Source organism: Hermetia illucens, chromosome 1, assembly GCF_905115235.1.
Source record: "Hermetia illucens chromosome 1, iHerIll2.2.curated.20191125, whole genome shotgun sequence".
NCBI lineage: Eukaryota > Metazoa > Arthropoda > Insecta > Diptera > Stratiomyidae > Hermetia > Hermetia illucens.
In genome coordinates, this window is record NC_051849.1 from 157705340 (window position 1) to 157725335 (window position 19996).

The window sequence follows — 19996 nt, forward strand, 5'->3', positions numbered from 1 at the left end:
ATGATGTTGTTGAAAGGGGTGAGCGATATATGAAGTAGCTGTTGTTTGCTAGTTGAACGGCAGATGTCCTGAATAGTTCACTTAAGAATATTAATGAGCATTGGGTCAAGATTGAAAATTCCTTTTTCCCGAGTGCTGGCTAAGTTGCTTTTTTTTTAAGATAATAACTTCAGAATGTCATACCTATTCATGAAATAGCTTGTCTGAGGTTAAAAATCTTTTGCTGGTCCGGTTAAGAATGTTGAAAGTTGGCTTTTTCCGATGATGGACAGTCGAAGTGGTGGAAGCTCATCACCACAATAATTACTAGTATAGTTCCGGTGAAACTGCCTCTCTCGTGGATGAAAAAGCTACCCATCGGAACATGCGGATATGGAATGCTCCTCCAAATTGAAGTGAAATCATCTCTACTATCAATACGCGCGACATCGTTCATGGCAGCCCAGTTTCTTCCTGGAGGGAGTTAAAACACATGGTAATGATGACGCCTAGGCGTAGTTGACATACAAGACTCTATTTTAAGATAAATGAGAACTGCATGTTATATCAACTATTGCAGAGGCTTCTGGATTGCAATAGGAGAGAAAATGTTGTTCACTTTATGAGGTCCACAAACTTTTCATATAGCCAGACGTGAGACTTTTAAGAGATTTTATTTTCAAAAGACGTAGAATTGAAAAGAAATTTAGTCTCATTTTCCTTTTTGAAAATTCCTTAAAGACTGAACATGTATTTTCCAAAGGAGGCGATAGATATTTCAATGTGATTTTCAATTTCATTCAACCCACGCATCTGCTAAGTGCCGCATAGCTCACGATCTTTCCGACATTCATTCCAATCACAACCGAGCTCGTCTTTAATTTCTACCTTTCTTCCAATTGTCCTGTCAGCTCTTCCTTCCTCAACATATTCGACCTTTTAAATTCACATTTGAATGCACAAACGTGGACTGTGTTCTCGAGGAGGCCAATCGAATTCAACCTTCCTTAAAGTAATGCATCAAATCCAATTTTCTATGTCCTCTAAAACAGGCTAAAAACGATTCCGAAAGGTCATCCCCATCCACCTCTTCGCCTGACCTGCTTTTTCTGTAACAGAATGGAACACTACATACGAATTTCGGCAAACAGAAGTAAACGTTGCCCTTCGTCTGGTAATTACTAACGTATTTAAGTCATTATCCTGGAGAGGAAAGTTTCTCATTGCTACCCATGGACCTTTTTCAACGCCCCCGGAGGATTGAAATTAAATTCAACGCTGGCTTAATTTGCACTGGACTTCTCCTTATGCTTGCTTGACCAAAGCGAAGAAAAAACCTGGAGAATCTTTGAGGACACGACTGAGTCGCAGCCAGTGGAGGGAAAGGAATCGTATGGAATACAAAAGCAATTTGAAACTGGTAGAGTGGGGGGATAAAATTGATCCTGAAACCCATGGGCCAACCGAAAGGTCGCTTACATAGATTCCAGTCGACAAAAGTACAAATGGAGTTTCAAACGGAAAAAGGAAAGACACAAAAATGCATTGCAATCTTTTCGGACAATGTGCCAGCCAAACTGCGAGGTGAAATCCTTTTTACTAGTCTATTTGTGGGATTCGTTGCCATCTCTTCATGATTCTTTTTTTCACCGAAATCAGAACCGAAGAATGATAACCAGAAGCGAGTACAGTCCCACTGGGGCTCGATATAAGGAATAAAGGAATTTCGTCTTTTGGCATCAATTCAATGTGTGTTTATCGGCGGAGCATGTTTTCAGTGCTTATCTGCTTCGTTTATTTCAAGGGACTAAGTACTCTCCGTTCTGCAATTGGAGCTATCCTTAGCGTTTTTGTAACATGCTTTTATGCTCCCAGCGTCTTGCGTATCGTAAGGATAGAAGCAAGGGAGTTTCAGGGAGAAAATGCATTGCTTTTACTTGAATTCACTAAGAATGTACCCGCCTCGGCGCTAGTTTATTGCTTGCCGGCATTTTTACAGCTCGCTCGGGTATCCTTAAGACGGAGGAGCATATCATTAGTTAGAACATTTTCGAAGGATTTTATAGTAACGAGACAGTCTTTGGATCGATAATATTGAGTTTCATCGAAGATTTTCGTACTGCTGGGGAGGCAGTTAAAAGGACATATATGCCGTTGTACATCCTACGGATTTCCCAAAGGAATTTTAATGTTTTCAAACATCAGAGATAATAATATATGTGGGTAGTTCATGTCTGACGCTGAAATATTTGGCCTTTTATTGTCCTTTTTCTACGTTCTTCGTGAAATTTTATGGAAGTGTCATAATCTGTCGAATAGAATTTTTTTCGCTTTGGGTTTTGCTTGGACAGAAAAGCTTACAAAAGTGTATTTACGATTAATAACCAAACCATCTTGAAAGATAAGCCTGGTATTTAAACGGAACTGGAAAGGGCTACTACGTGGTTAATGATTTTAGAAGCCAAAATGTACAGCAGTGCAACTGCTTACGAGTTGCTGGCGCAGTTCATATGGCAGTAAAAGCAGATCTTATACTAATTGGGAATCAACTTCTATCAAGATTCAGGACTGCGCTCGATTTGGAGTTAAAGTGTAAATCAATGGGGGTAGCTTAGTCCGGATTCGGTCTTTAAAGAAAAGGTTTTTCAATGTCTATCTAGCTTTAAACGATGCCAGACTTCCGCAGGAGGACGCCATCTTGAACATGGAAGGGTGGACCATGATTGTGGGAGTCTTTAATGTCCGCGCAATTGAAGGGGGCTTGCTTCATCCAGATTCTACAAAAAAATAGATCCTGGAGATCTCAAATGTCAAAGCTCGTAGATTCGAACGTCAGAACGAGAGCAGCGCTCCGGCGCCCAGGCTGGAAAGAAAGCATTCCGGATGTACTTTTAGCGTTGAAACTATTAATCCCGTCAGTCGAAAGGTAGTAAATTCTGGGGGAACTCTGGCGAGGAATTGTCAATATATTGCTATCGAAGTGATCGGCGCTACCTCTCCACGCAAATAAATTCGACGCTCTCCTGTATGACTCAGTAATTTGAGCGCTGGGCTATCGTTGCGGAAGGTCGCGGTTCAAATTTTACTGGTAGCAGGAGCGGATTGGTTTCGTGACTGAATGTCATATACCAGCCGTCCCAGCGGTGAATGGGTACCTGAAGCAGAGCGTACGATGAACCTCGAAAAAAGTAATTTAACATTGCTCTGGCCGGAGAAGCAGAAACGGTTCGGTGCCGGATTTCGCTTCACATTAGAGATTGCAGGTGGTTTTATGACTTTTTGTGGGAAAATCAAAAAAGATAACAGTAAGCTCTTTATTTGAATTGGTGGACCTCGGCGCAAAACCCGGATGTCTTCCTTATTAAGGCAAGGATAGACCGGACGTCGATGGTTGCGCCATTGATGATTTATCCACAACCTCACCGCGATTTTCAATAATGTAAAATCGAATGAGGTTCCACTTCTCCAGAATAGAATGGTTTGTCGTCGTAACTTGGGAATAAGAATGGGTGACGATTTACACATCGCCGCATGTCATAGAGGGTTTTAGTTTACCATACAATCTTCCCTCTACTACTTTCACTAAATTAATGATACCTTCTTGCTGTGGGTGGCGCAAGAAATAAGCAGAAGAGAAGCAGCTAGTAGGCTACACAGAAAGAAGTGACGAAAGTCAAGGTATTAGGTTGTTGCACATGAAATGGCCGATTTGGCAATCAAGTGAAGTTAGTTGCGATTTTGCTGTATCCAGCTACCACTAGTTGCCGCTGTTGGTGTCGGATAATAACGTATAAATATTCCTACATTTAATCAAGGAGTCATTTCAGTTTTGACCATCGTTTTGATAACAGTGAATAGAAAGGAAAAAACGGATGGAAAAGAGTGTAGAACGTATACTTTTTCTGTATGAGCCACCGAAGCATATGTCGAAACCGAGCTTCCCATCCGAACGATAAATGCACAGAAATACTGTGCCTAACTCGAGGAAATGCACCAAAAATTGAGTATTCAACGGCCGAGATTGGTCAACAGAGATGGTGTGATACCCCTTCACGACAATGCACGACCTCATGTATCCAGAACAACGGTTTAAAAGTTGAACGAATTGCAATATGAGACTCTGCCTCAACCACCATATTCACCGGATCTTTCGCCAACTGACTACCACTTTTTTAAGCATTTGAATCATTTTTTGGCGGACATACAATTTAGGGATCAAGAGGCTGTCAAAATTGCCTTCGACGAATTTATCAACACCCGACAGTTGGACTTCTACGAAACTGACATACATGCTCTTGAATCTCGCTGGGAGAAGTGTTTTGAATCGACTGGTTTTTCATTAAATAAATAAATTTTTGTAAGCTTTACAGTCGTTTCAAATTTTAGTACCAAAACGGCCATTTCACTTCCAACCACCTAATATATGTATTTCCAAAGTGACTGCGCATATGCATAGTTGACGCGCTTTTTTGGAGTAGGCTAGGTGAATGCGTTTACACATAGAATATTTGGCTTTCGCAACATTGGACTATCAACTGAATACATCGACATCATCAGAATGCTAGCCTAGAACCGTTTGATTCATTACTTCCATCTTGCCCTCTCGCTCTTCCAGCTTAGGGAACCTTCAATTCAGGGAATTCCTTTGATCAACAGTATCGGAGGAGGGGGAAGGGTAGGTAGGTAACAAAAAGAACCCGAGTGTAATGCGCAACACGACTCCATTTGTCAGCGCTTCTCAGCATCTCTCTAACGGCGTTGTGTGGAGAGAGATAACCTGTGTCTGCATTAAATTGCTGATGAAATCAATTCCAGCTTCTACAGGAGAAATGTTCGGTTTCGTTCACTTTATTGTAGAACAGACAATCAGAAGATCGTGCCTACTCAATCTTGTGCAAGTAAGACTGAAAACCTCCATATCCACTTAGAAGTTGAGTAAGGAAATAGTCAATTTCACCATGCGTTCGATTTAAATTCCAATGAACCACGCAACCAATCTGCTTCTTGGCTCATTTTGTCATGAGGGTTGCCACTTCGTCCGTGTGTGTTCACGGCAACTACCTTTCCTAACTCTTTGCCCTTGAAGCTGAAAATGGCTTTATGTTCCTTAGCAAGGAGGATAACGTAAACCACCCCGCCCCCACCATCACGACCGCTTCTAAGACAGGGCAATAAGCAGATCCTTGCAAGCGTATACCTCCGCGGTATAGAGCAGAACAGACTATGTAACTCCCATAAGAAGACGTCTCCTGATAGATATATTATCTACTGCTGCTTCGATTTGCTCGAAGAAGCTCATCTTCGACTCGAGCGGGGGACGCAACGTCCCTCATAACTCGGTGCTGGATCATTAGAAATAAAAATATCAAAGTCTTCCGTTAGATGAATACTTTCCCCAGATTTTTAAATTTAAATTTTTTACTTTTTGGGAAGTGAAAAACTCTTTTTTTGCGTATAAAGCCGACTAATTTCTTATTGCCAAATTAAAAAAAAAACTTTGTAGCATTACCTCGAAATTATGTACAGAAATAGTATTCAACATTTAAAAAGGGAAGGTGCAGTAATTTTGACGTTATGACCGCCTTTGAAAACATGAATTGTGAAGAAACGCTTTAACGTCCTGAACACTAAAAAAATTGAAATAAACGTTCATAGGCGAGTTTTGTCAGCTTAGCTCCAAACTAAATCATCGAGACTGCTCTCGGTTCCGCTAGGCATATCAAGCTTTGGGCGTTTGGTCCACTACTGATTCTTACGCTTTAAACAAAAGGTCAGGAAAGCAAAGAATCTTCAGAAAAGACACAAGCTCCCACATAAGCTACAATGTCAACGATGACAGATGTTCCAGTCAAGTGTTTGGTAAAATTTTTCAAATAAATTGGTTCGAACTCTCATTGTTGATCTTCATAAAGCCACCGATACTTCGCTTCAGAAGGGCATCTGTTTAAAGGCGTCGCCTGCGCTGTCTAACGCTCCTGGTTGCTTCCTGTCAGGCTTGTTCTGTCTCCAGATGTGCTTTCTTTGAGGCAAAGAAAGAAAGAGAAGAAGAGCGCGAGAGGAAGAGCGCGATACATGTGTCTAAATGAATCCAATGCATTAACAGCCGCAGCTTTTTGCCATTCGAACCACGAATCCGTGCGGGGTCATCTATGAAAAGCAGTTGCTTAAATCGCTTCATCTTCTTCAGTTCTGCTCCGATTCAACTCAGTTTTTCACACTACATTCTTGAATGGTTCAGATGGTGAACATTATTCAAAACAAAAATGCAAAAAAGGCTTGAAAACGTAACCCCTCACCAGATATTTTATGGTCTTGAGAAATCATAAAATTGAAATCTCTTCAGATACTAGTTTTCTCTGGGTATTGACGCTTCGCGGCCTCCTCTACTTCGACCTTTTCTGTGAAACAGTCCAGATTTCGGATTTATAGAGATAAGATAAGATTTTTATCTTCGGCCCTAGCAAGGGCAGTCAGAGATAAAGCATCTACCCAGGTTCTCCCGGGCTTTACCTACGGGTAGCCAAACCCAAATCTCGCGGATGAATACACACCCCAACTACAACCTTGGGATAGCTAGGCTCACTTCACCCCTTCGTTGCCGGCAGAGAACTGACGACGACTCTGAGCACTCCCGGTATATCCCAACGCAAATATATTGACATGGAGTCAGAACTAATTCCCCTCGGGGACATCAATCCCCGTATCGTTAAAGGTAGGGGAAGACCGCTGAGGGGGGGGGGGGGTTATCTTGCGTTAAAAACGTAGTCTAAACGTTCACGGGTCAATGCCCCGTGACTTCGGTCGCTAGGAAAAAACACTCTCACTAGAATGGTAATTACTCGTGGCCAGAGTATAATAACACATTTATTTTTGTAAATGGCTAATTCGGAAGATATAAATTTCAATCCAAAATACCTTCGCGTGCTTCAGCAATCGCCTCCATCTAAATCTAAATCATCATGGCCTAATCCACCGCAAACAATAAGATGCTTATTGCAGATATTCGTTTCTCATCTAATCATGCTTCCTCTCCATTTTCCCAAATCAACTCTGCGTTAAGAGAAAATACAATTACTCAAGGGCCATCATTTCCTTTTTTCCTCTGAATTATATCATCGCTAAGCCTCTCAATTTATGTGCTGTCATAAGTTCAATTCTTCTTCCGAATGTGGTATGTTTCGAGCCAGCAGAGTACACGTAATATTTTCCAGAAAATATACATTTAACGCCGACTAAATTGGCCTTCATGATTTTAAGCTGATTTTTCTTTTTAAATTCCGGCTTAGACTGTTTTTCATTAGCTTGCACGAAACTGATGGTTAGCCACTTGACAGCCAATTTTCAGGGAAATCTCCATCCAAGGTAGAAGACAAGTGATTGTGGCCCTTACTGTCCTCTTTCCCAGCTCTTTGCCAAGTAGCAAACAAGCAAACAAGATGGAGCGGTTCAGTTCCAGTGGGCCAAGTGCCAAGGATTCAAGCGCAAAAAAGTCCATTCGTACCTCATGTGTACATGGGGAGCCTTTCGGTTCCCGCCAGGATATAAATAAGATTTAGCTTGACTCTAGCGAGCGGAAAGCGGGCAGTTGCATGACGTTTATTAATTACCTGTTCTTTAGCCAGGATTCCGATTTCGGTCTTTGCTGGTCAAAATGAGGTAATTTAGTTGATCGCTAGGGATTTTGTTACTCTCCCACGGCAGACGTGAACGAAAATGCAAGAAGGTTCGGCTCCAATTTGAAGTACATCCTTGAGCAGGTGTTATGTACATTTAGTTATTTGGCAAAACTCACCATGATATACTTGTTATTAGGCGGGTAGTTCCATTAAAACGTTGGGAAGATTTTTTACGCTGAAAATGGAATACGGAATCCATATTAAGACTCTAAATATTTCAGGCGCATAACTTAGGTGCAACCGCTGTTGTTCAGAACATATGAAATAAGGAAATTTACTGGTTACTGGAAAGATTTATTTATTGCTGCGAAAGGGATGCCTAACACCCCTTAAGTAAGATACGGGGAAACGAAAAATTAAGAGGCGAAAATATATCACAGGCAACCACCAGCCTCTCTCACTCCTGTTCTGGCTACCTTTTCCTAAATGTCCAAATTTATAATTTTGTTCTTTGCAATGGTCTCCTGTTCTAAGGTCCTGCAGTAACTTGTGATCAGATGTTTCTTCGCGGGTATGATATCATGGGCCCGTAAGTAACAACAATTTGAACTCGCAGAGGGTTATCCTAGCGAAATTGCTTTGTGATTGCCTTAAAACTTGTTTAACGCAAGACTTACTACCGTAGTGCCGTCATTTATCTTGGATAACTTAATTGAAGCTCGGAAAGTTATTCTAGAGCAAAAATAATTCAGGAGAACCTCATTATGGCTTCAATGACGACGGCGGCTAGCGAGGCTAGGTTACAGCAGCAAAAATGAATGGAAGCAAGAGCTATTTGGGGGTGAAGCGATAGGGCCAAATATATGTAGGTAGGTATATGAAAAATAAAACTCGCCGGAGATTTTGAATGGAAGAACCTACCACGTGCTATGTGGGAAGATTAAGACAATTAAGAAGATTAATTAGATCGTCGTAGTCTTAGAAGATACTCGAAATTTGGGGAGGGATAATAGCAAGGAAAAGAATAGGACAGGGCGAGTCCATTAATCTGAGATTTTAATCATGGTGCTCCTGACTTGTCACAAGAAATATAACAACGGATTAAGCACCAAGAAATAAAATGTATTGCCAGTGTTTATATTTAAACTTTCAAGGGTGGAACATTCTTAGGCTTTGCAGATGCTAAGGCGATAATCGACACAATTGAGCGTCTACTCAGTTCCAGTGGATACAAAATTCAGTACAAATAAGCATGACCTCCCTGGAAATATTTTTACTTCGCAGTTTGCAAACTAAAAAGAAAGAAAAGAGAAGATTGTTTTTAATCAAATAAATTTACTAGATATTCATGAAACAATTTGGCTAAGCTGGGTTATCAAAGGGAACTATGACAAGGATATTGAACTATTTTTGCGAATAATAAAACCTATTCCCTCAGTTCAGCCCTCCTTTACTAAAAAAATGAAAGCCAGTCGGTGACCGGAAACTCGGTACTTTATGTAAGAAGGTTTAGTTTGCGGGCTGATGTTTTTATTTTTTCTTTTCCTTAATTGTATGTTGTTTGGTCGATATCAGTGTACTTGCGCAGTGATCGTGATAAACAATATGATTCGTACTCGCATCATGTTTTCCGAATTTTAAAAAGGACCATTGAGCACTCGCTAAATACTTTGGTCACGCTACTTCAAGGGCAGAAGTGAGGCAGCGACCAATGAATTGCCTTTGTCCTGGAGCAAAACCGTAAGCCGTCTTTCTCTTCTCTTAAATTTTGGTACTTGAGTCCGCAGAGAAAATATTGTGAGTAAGTTGCTCTCCATTTAGTCCCTGGATGCGGACTTAGGACCCCTCAATCATTAAACGAAAAACAGCAAAGTTCCAGAGAATTTGCTTGCTAATCTTGAGACTCAAAATGTAGGCCTAAAGGTGCGGAATGGACCCTTGTGCTACAAATCGATGACGGAAGCGTAAACACACTTACGGCTTCTCGGCTTATCTTCTAAAACAAAAATAAGCAAACCAATAAACACAAGTCGAACACAGACACCCATGATGACCCGTCAGGTTGGGAGGCTGGCGGTCTACCCCTCAACCATGGCGCCGTCGATAAATGCTGAAGGATATCCTGATAATGTTCAGCATTGCACAGCTTCAATGGCGACAATCAATCGGGTAGTTCCTAATGAAAGTCTGGATATAGCGCTGTTCCAATAACCTCGGCTAGTGAACAGGAGAATAGCCAGACTCAAGAATGCAGCACGTAAATTGATGTCCCATGGCAAGCACAGGATACGCATATCAAAAAAAAAATCCGAATTCTAACACTGACGTTAAGTGACGATATTTCCCCTGACTTAGTGGCAATACTAATTAAGGCAATGAACGCAAAAGGGAATATGATTAATTCTTCTCCTTTTATTTCAACGTTTGTCTGGTCCAGAAGCGGCATCTGCTTGTTTCGACTGGTTACGCCAGTTTGCTCTGTGAAAGGCCTGATCTCGCGTTTCAGCGATGTTTTGGTCGTCTTTCGTCGACTTCGATGTCCAGACCAATTGAATTATCGTTAGCGCGAATTACTTGACTATCAAAGATGCTTCTCTCACAAATTTTCCACAATCCGGGCAATCCCATATAGATCATGAATATCCTTATTTCGCGTGTCATGATGGTACGTTACCCCACCGATCCAACTCAGCACCTTAGTCCTCATTACCGCTAGGCGCCATTCATTGTCTTTTATAGTCGACCAGCACTCGGAGACATAGAGAACGATGGGGCAAACGAAGCTACGGTAAACTTTGGATTTGAGGTGCTCGGTGATTCGTCGATCAGAAATAACGCCAGTAAGCCAATAAGCCCGTTATTCTTGTAACGATTTAATAATGCACAGGGAGGCCATTGAACTGACCTTTGTTACTAGAGGACGAAATAAGACTTCTGATTTTACGAAATCGCCACCAGCGGGCTAGAGCCTTCGTCCTAGACCGGAGGTCTGCCTTACAAATTAATTCCAGACATCCCGGATTTCCCCGGGATCCACCAAATCGATATCCCGAAAATCTGTCTAGCTTCCAAGCCAAAATCATCGCTCCATCTCACGCAGGGCCTACCACGTCTTCTTTTCTACCATAGATACTGCCATTACAGATTTTCCGGGCCCGATCATCTTCACCCGTATGGATTACGTGACCGACGGCAACGTATCGCAACTTATAGCGCCGGATTTTATCTACAATCAGCCGCTTGCTCATAAATTTCTACATAAGAAATATAGACTGCAGAGTTGCCCACCCTGATGTAGGGCCTAAAATTCTTCGAAGGATTATTCTCTCGAACACGCCATTTTTGGTGCCAAGAAGCCAAGAAACTAGGTTTCTGGGAATAGATGAGGACTGACAGAATCGTTGTTTTGGACAGTAGGAGCTTTGACCCTATGAGGAAATGTTTCGAGCCAAACGGCTTTTGTAAACTGAAATAAGTTCTGTTGGCAGCCAATAAGCATACGCGAATTTCATCGTCAGAGTTGCTATCGGTTGTGATATTCGACGCTAAATAAGAGAAATTATTAATGGTTTGAAAGTTGTAGGTTCCTATCTTTATTGTTTTCGTTTGACCAGTGCGATTTGTTGCTGTTGGATCTTTAGTTTTGGCGCTGATGTTGTCACCATGTACTTCATTTTGCTTTTATTAATATGCTCGATCTGGATGATGGCAATTTGAACATCTTGGGCTGTTCCTCCCATAATGCGCACATCGCCCGTATAGGCCAATAGTTTTTTTCTAGGGACACATGATAGGACATCCCCTTGTATTAGACCGAAAGGTCTCGACAGTGATCCAGCTGCTATAATCTGGCCTCACACATTGGTCAGGTTAAGCCTAGTCAGTTTTATCAATTTCGTCGGGATACCGAATTCGCTCATGGCCTTGTAAAGGTTTACTCTGGCTATGTTGTCGTAGGTGGCTTAAAAGTCGACGAAAAGATGGTGCAACTGAAGTCCATATTCCAATAGTTTTTCCTTCACTTGCCACGGAGGAAAAATCTAATCTGTTGCTGAATTGCCTGAAGTGAAGCCTCTTTGATATGGGCCAAAGATGTTGTCCCATACCTTGAACATAAGTTTATGAACCACTTGGTGTATTTGGTCAAATCCATATTTAACCAATTCGACTTATGGTTTTCATGCCAACGAATTGAAAGGCTGTTTTTTCCATGCTGGGTAGTGACAGCATTTATCTGTCGTCGTCGGTTTGTGAGCCCTCAAACTCGCCGATAGTTTGATTCTTGATCAGCTCATCAAAGTATTCCACCCTTCGCTCCAATATGCCCATTCTATCGGAAATCAGATTTCCTTCTTTGTCTTGACAGGATGAGCATCGACGGAGTTCGTGATGAGTCTCTGCGCGTGCCTGCGTTCTTCCGGAATGCCACATTAGTATCGGTATGCGGCATTCTTCCCCTACGTTGCCAGCTTGCATTCTTCGTTGAACTCGCCATTCCGTCTTTGTAATGTTGTGTGTTTGTGGCCGTATTAATGATTAAGTGCTTCAGATGGTTATGAAAATCGTTTGTCGATGATCTCAAGCACCTCTGTTAATTGCGTTTATTGCAACATCTATTTCTATCTTGTAGGTGTTACCGAAGGCCGTGTTGTGTGTAGCCTTAGTATCCACACTCAATTATTATTCTACTCCTGATAGAAGTTGAGTGGATCCGGCATCATTTCAATAATTACCCCATTGTTAAGACATGTCGCATTGAATATTGACTGCAAGATTCCTATGTGGAATGAGAAATACCTCAATACTACAGTGTTTTTCATTAACGAGGGTTTCCGGAGAAGACTTTGATGCAGTTAACAAAGGCTACGTAAGAGAGAGATTATGATTATGATCGGTGGTAAGGTCGACCCCATCATGGGAAAATATGGTTTCTAGGAATGTGACGACCATAATGAGAATTTTTTGGCTTTCTGTAACTTCAACCACCGCGGCATTGGCTGCTGTTGAAGCACAGTGCCTGCCATAAGGCGCGTTGGGTGTCGATGGTCCAGCAACCTACATCGAATCAGATTTAGCACATCGCGATCAACAGAAGATTTAAAAGTTAATTTCAAGTGGAAGAGATCATTACTTGATGACTTTTTGCTGTCGCTTCCTGGTTTCATCCTTACTGAGAATAGAGTGAGAGTCTTGACCCTTCAAGTTGAACAAAGTTCTCGATGTAGCTGTGTTTCTGCAACGAGAGGATTCTTTTCTTTTTGAGTGGACTACGGAAATTTTTAACAGCATGCTTGAGAATATTAGTAAGCATTAATCGGCCATCCCGAGTGCTGTTTCCTCTACCGCATACCAAATGATTAGGCGCGTCCCAAAGGCGCACTATAAGATCTGGCCATGTACGGAAAGTCGAAAGCATATCAACGAGATTGGAAATGCAACTTAGAGTGCAAGATGTCATGCGTTGGTCAGAGAGCAGAATCTATGGCAAATAATAATGATTTCGGTACCGTTTACGACATCACAAAAGAACTTATAGTTGGTTGCAAATTTTTTGATAATCTGGACCAGAACCTTGACGGTCGGTTTCTGATTTATGATGATGAGTATCTTACAAGTTGGTAAGCAGCACACTATGGTTTGCAATTGTATAGCATTCGTTGTAGTTCTACCATTGCTGGATGATATAGTTTGCCAACGTAGCCTGCGATACGTAACGATCCTCCGAACTTAGCTCCACCATAAATGCGCTCAGATGGAATAAAGTCGGCGTACTTAATGGTCCCTTCAGAATTGCATTTTCTGCACTGACCACAGTAACATTTTGTGGAATAAAATATGTGGGGATAATATCAAGGGAAGTTGCACTGCGTCTTCAAGAACTGTTATGATGGGGGTAGTGCGCTTGTTAACTACAGTATCAAATATTTTCTGTTCTGGGATGAGTTGTTCGACGCACTAAGAAGAGACCATTCTTTTCTTGGATGAGTCCCCAATACTTAAAAAAAAATATTGGTTGATTGGCGCAGGTAGAGGCGATCTTATCAGGCAATGTCTTGCGCCTCTGCCCAGTGAAGCAGAGGGACAGCGGCTATAGATTGTATTGCTTTATTTACGTTTAAAGTTCTGTTTTGCCTCACTACCTGCCGTCTCACTGTCTACTTTGATTCTTAGGAGATACAAGCTACACCATGCCTTCAAAGATTTCGATAGATTTGGTAACTTCTTCCTTTGGTTGTTATATTTTCTTATGTGGGGCAGTATCCGGATGGCTCAAGCTGGGCTGTCTTGGCGAAAGGACGCGGTTCAAATCTCCCTGATGATTTACAATTGATTCACTACTTCATTGAGAATATATCACAGCCTTTTACTTATTGTTATTCCAAGAAATCGGAATAAGATTAAATGAATTAGATTTAAATTAAAGTATTGTTTAAAAAATGTACCGCTAAAATCAGCAGACGAGACTAAAGAGTTGTTGACAAATGTCATTCTTGACATTCTTGACATTTGTCACCCCGGTCTCCTGTTAGGGCGTCAGATGTTGCTACGGTCATTGAGTGCACCGACAAAGGCAAATTCACAATGGTGAATTTCACGTGGTTCACGCCTCCGATGTACCGTGTTGATCTGATCTCACTCCGCTCCGGCTGAAATCGCGCGGGTTCAACGAAGCAAACCGACCACGTGATCCCGCCAATGAGGGTCACCGGGCGAATCTGACAAATCGCGGGAGAACCGGCCGCATGATCGTCTCTGAGCAGACGCAGCATTCCTGAGTCCCTTGACCTTGCTCTGATGTCCACCACAGAGTCGGCGAGGAGGCGCAGATTCTTTCTGTACATCATCTTCGCGGATGATGTTAAAATGGATGGTGTGAAAGTGCTTGGTTGACCTAGGGAATACACGTACTTCCTTCCGTACGTGTTTGTTGACCTTCCACTTCTAGTACGCGATGCACTGTCTGGCTGAAGAGTTTACGTCTTGTTCGTGGACGGCCAAAGATATTTTTCAGTGACTAACCGATTTGTCGTCCTGACACCCAGGTGCGTAAAGTGGTGTATTGCGTGAAATACTTGCCCACCCAGTTTGCCTTCAGGCTCCAAATCTCTGCGTCGTCATTTTGTGCCTCAGCGATTGCCGTATAACCAACCGCCCCGGGGATTGTGACCTCCGAGATTTGAGATCAAACGTCCGCGGTAACATTGCCTTTTCCAGACACATATTGGATATCAGAAGTAAACTGGTTGATATAACTCAAGTTCCGAAGTTTGGGGACGTTTTGTCGGGCTTTTGTGTACGTGCGAAAGTCAGAAGCTTGTGCTCCGTGAACATTGTGAACGGCCTTCCCTCAAGAGAAAAACGAAAGTACTTTATAGCAAGATACGCGGCGAGTAGCTCATGATCGTAGACGCTGAAGAGCTAGATGGAGCTGTTTTGAAAAGAAGCTCAACAGTTGCCAGATTTGACTGCACCGCTATATCTGATGCATCGACGAACACAGCTTGGAGTGCATCGGAATGACACCGTGGCTGGTAGAGGTTGTATACCGTAAGAGTTAAAGGAAACTTCAAGTTTTGCAAGACAGTGCTTGATCTACCTCTCGAACGCAAAGTACTAACCGTCGCGACGAGCTTTGTGACTGCGCTGTCCCCGAGTTGTGTCTCGAGAAACTTCCGCAACAATAAGGCGCGTGTACATCTTGTGTACCTTGTCTGCCGTGGCGGACGACACCTCCAGCGATCCCGCGCGGTTGCTCTCTGGGAATCGTTGCAGCCAGAGTGACTCCTACAGCTCTAAGCCAACCTTATCCCCACCCAATTGCCGCATTTCACGAAGCAAGTGGCTGGGGGTACGGTCGTCTAATGTCAGCTCATTCAGCAAGTGATTAACCTTTGCTTCCTCACTTACTGAAAGTCGCCGAATCACCTGCTCTTTCAGGCGGAGGAATGATCACTCCTCAAGTAAGTCCGAAACAAGCCCGGCGACCTCTCCGTCGAGACCGATGAGGGCGTGCTTAAACCGGGTGGCGTCCGTCGTAACGGCGACTAGTGCAAATTGCACCTCCAGTTGTCGGAACTGCCATTGCTGGTTTGAAATTTGCAGAGATGCGGCAATTTTGACCTATTATAACTTTGTTAGTAATAGTGAGATTTCCACCAAACTTGGTAGGATCATGCTCTATTCTGTCTATATTATTTCAAAGTTTTGTGTTGCTAGGATGAACTTAAGGGGGTTTTTGCGGACAATTACTATAAATTGCAGTAATATACTATTATTAACTTTATTTGAAAGGATATCGGAATGGCGGCTATTTCGGAGCACCATATAGTAGCAGCCTCCTTTTTTCAGATTTCTCGGTCGGATAGTTTCTGAGAATGGGCCCGTTAAAGAAATTATCATTTTCAACTCTACGCCCTCCCCACTTGTCCAATAAACTTCAAAATTAAGATCGGCTTCGGAAAGTACTAACCGATACCGTTCATTTGGTGCCCCAAATGACTCCCCCCCCCTTGCATATATGGGGACCCCTTCGCCTTAAATTCGACGTACAAGGATGTATCTCACTGCGTGAGCACTCACAGTTCCCACCTTTCCAAATTTGGTGTGAATCCACTACTTTGGAGAGTTATTTCCCCAAGTAATTGAAAGATATTTCGTTCTTCTGATTTACAATTCATTCACTACTTCATTGAGCATCACAGTCTTTTACTTATTGTTATGCCAAGAAATCGTTGAAAAGATTAAATTAATAAGATCTAAATGAATAATAATCATAATAATGTAGTAATGTAGGGGCAGAGGCGAATTCACAATGACGCTCAGATTCCCGCCTCCGATGTACCGCTACAGATTCTTGCGTCAACAACTATTATTATTATTATGTGGTGGATAGCGCGTCAACTATACATTCGCCAGTGATGTCGGTTCCTGACAATGTACTTCAGTTACTTCGATCACTTAGTTGCTAGTTTGCAGAAAGGTGCCTTCGCCTTATGCATTAGCTTCTTCTTGTTGTTGCCTTCACTTTTTTCAGACCTCGATTACAATGTCGCCACGTCCTGTCTCTTTACTTACATTTATTCGTATTATTTTCCTCGATTTATGGGGCGCTGACAGGTGAAATCGCTCCAAGTTGTTCATTTGAAATGTGCCGGAATTAGTCCTGCCATCTACTCATCTCCAGTCAGCAATACAACAATGACATAACCGTATTTCAAGGAAAAATCAGAATAAATTTCTGATATTCCTTCGTTATCGACTAGGAATTCTATCCTAGTATCTCCTTACGTGAAATGGAATCAGCTCAGTTCCATTTTTTATATCAACTTTTTGAGATGTTATTTTCATTATAAATATCGTATGGAGATATTTCCTAGTTGAGGATTGTTTTGTATAAGACTACAATTCAGTCCAAGTAACCTAGGAAAGCATACACTGTTCATTGCCATTTGGGTCAACTTTTGACATCACAACAATACCAGATTCCATCGATTTTGGCTCGTGTTCAAGGGAAAAAGCTTCGCAGTCAAGTTTCGAGCCCTCCATTGTAAATTACTGTCGAAATATTTAAATACATACTTTTGCCAGAACAGCCAAAACAAAATCCAATTTATCTAAAAATATGAGCCATTCCAGATTTTCGGGAATTGAGTTAGGAATGAAGCGGTTCAATGGCCAGCATGTAAAATTCCTAGTGGCAAATTGTCCTTGCGGAATGCCAACGTGCTGTGGCGCGGACTTTATAAATCAAATTGCATTCGAGTAGTAACGTCATTAATCTCGGAGATGACACGGCTAAATGAAAGTGTACCCAGGATAGCGACAGGAAAGTTTTCGGCGGCGACGGCTAGGATGACACGGACGACGCCAACAAGCCATATTTTGTCCGTGTCGCGACCGCAATGTTTGTCTGTGTCACCGGAATGTCATCCTATGCATATGTTTCACGAATTACGTGTATGAATGACAATCGCTTCCTGTAGTGTTGCTGGAGAGAGAAAAAGATAAGGATTTCCGCTGAAAATGGAAAGAAGTGTGATTCTTTCTTCCTATCTCAAAAACGAAAACAAAGTTTTGGTCTCAGGTGCCTGCACATCAGGAAGAGCTCGCATATTGAATTTTCTAGCACAAAGTTCAACTGTGATCCCTAGTGACATGAAGTATCACTTTCAAGGAAGTTGTACCATCTACGCAGGCAAAATTCGCATGGCAAGACTTACGTCATCCGCTTGGCAACCCATCCCAACCAACTAAACATAAAACATGGTCGTAGAAATTAACTCACGCACGAATGCGATTTTTCACTCGGGTTCAAATGAAGATGGGATATGCCCGACATCTCTACAACAACGGGCCACGAAATGCAATGACATTGCCCTGGTGGTGGCAACACAAAATTATTTATTAGTTTTTCCTTTCACCCAAACGAAAAGAAATCCTTTCGACTACACTTTCCACAAAAGGATCGGCTGAAGATTTATGCCTTTGTCAGACCAAGGCAAAGGATTAGAAGTTCTGCCGTCGTAAATTATCTTCAGCGTAATAAGAGCGTCTGCCATGAAATTCGTTAAAATGGAGTGGTCTGTGGTGGAGATTTGAGTCGTCCCTGGAATTTTCGGTTTCAGCTTCAGTTTATCTTTACTGGAATACGAATGCTCCGTTTGGGATGATCCATGTGAAAAGTGTAAACTTACCGTGAAACCCTCAGCAAAGATGTTGTGGATCACAGTTCTAGTCAATTGATTGTCGATTGTCCCCTTTTGTATACTACTACGAAGCTAACGAATGACTAACTTCATCGCTCTTCGAGGATAGACAGCTATTCCTTATTCAAGTAAATGGGAGTATTTGCTTTGTTCAAGCAACTGAATATTTTACTAAGGACAATTCTTGAGTTTACTTCAACTTCAAAGCCCAAACTTCGAAGGCAGGGCCGCGTTTTTATGAGAGAAAACAAAGCCCCTTTTGAATTCCAAACCATTCAAATATTTAATGGCTTCCCCGTGTTATGAAATCAGAATATTAAGGGGCTTTTTTCGTCCTCACAGAAATATGATTCCCCCGAGGCTGCCACTAGCTTCGATTACCACTAATTAGTAGAATTGTCTAATTATCTCGTCTGTCCATATTTGCTGTTCATTAACGTCCATGGCCCTGTTCAAATACTTTACAAGGCCATTACAAAAAATACACTAGCATTTGATAGGTACCTAATTCGCTTTAATTCGCCATGTTGCAGTTTCTATGATTTTCATGAGGTTCATCACCATTGATAACATCTAGTCCACCATTCGTGATGGACAAGTTCTGGATGTTCAGTTTACATGTGGCCATACTCATCCCTCTTCGTTCGATATTTAGAGATGTTCTGGACTATAGCTGGAGGTGGCCATCAGTTCGATTTGCGTGAAAGCTTGTCGATTGAGGTCCTGCGGCGCAATGGCTTCCAGATGAAGTCCAGGACATGTGATTAATGTTGGACGAGACATTAGTTGATTTGTCAATAAAATTAGTCAGTTGGTCACCATCCAAACATTGTTTCCGCTTGAACTTTCGGTTGGCTTATTTTCGTTTAGTCGGTCCATGACGTTTTATATGTACATATATGAGAAGTCTGTGCGGAAAAATGTCCCATGCAATATTCAGCTTTTCATAAATTATACAGGAATATGCTCTTACATCGCTAGACCCCATGTCATGTCTGTTGAATGGCCCTAAATTAACAACGATGCGGCAGTTAAATACAAAGCTTTCACTTCATCAGTTTACTATTAAATTGGAAATGAATTAAATAAAGAGGGACAACGTCTTTAATACTACTTACTACACAACTGGTTTCCATCATCAATCAATATTTCTAAAAAACCGACTACGAAGGATTGAACGCAAATGAATAAGCAATAGTTCCAGTTGCGTCACCAATGGGGGTAACCTAAATACTCCCAAAATAATGATACTAGAATAAAATTTGTTTTGTTCCTGAAAGAAATTCTTTCCCAACGGGCAGTGATTGGGCGCTTTCCTAGAACTTGGCATAATCATCACCATCAACGGCGCAACAACTGGCATCCGGTCTAGGCCTGCCTTAATAAGGAACTCCAAACATCCCGGTTTTGCGTCGAGGTCCACCAATTCGATATCCCTAGCTGTTCGGCGTCCTGACCTACGCGATCGCTCCATCCCATGCAGAGTCTGCCTCGTCTTCTTTTTCTTTTTCTACCATAGATATTGCTCTTATAGACTTTCCGGGCTGGATCATCCTCATCCACACGGATTAAGTGACCCGCCCACCGTAACCTATTGAGCCGGATTTTATCCATAACTTGACGGTCATGTTATCGGTCATAGATTTCGTCATTGTGTAAGCTACGGAATCGTCCATCCTCATGCAGGGGGCCAAA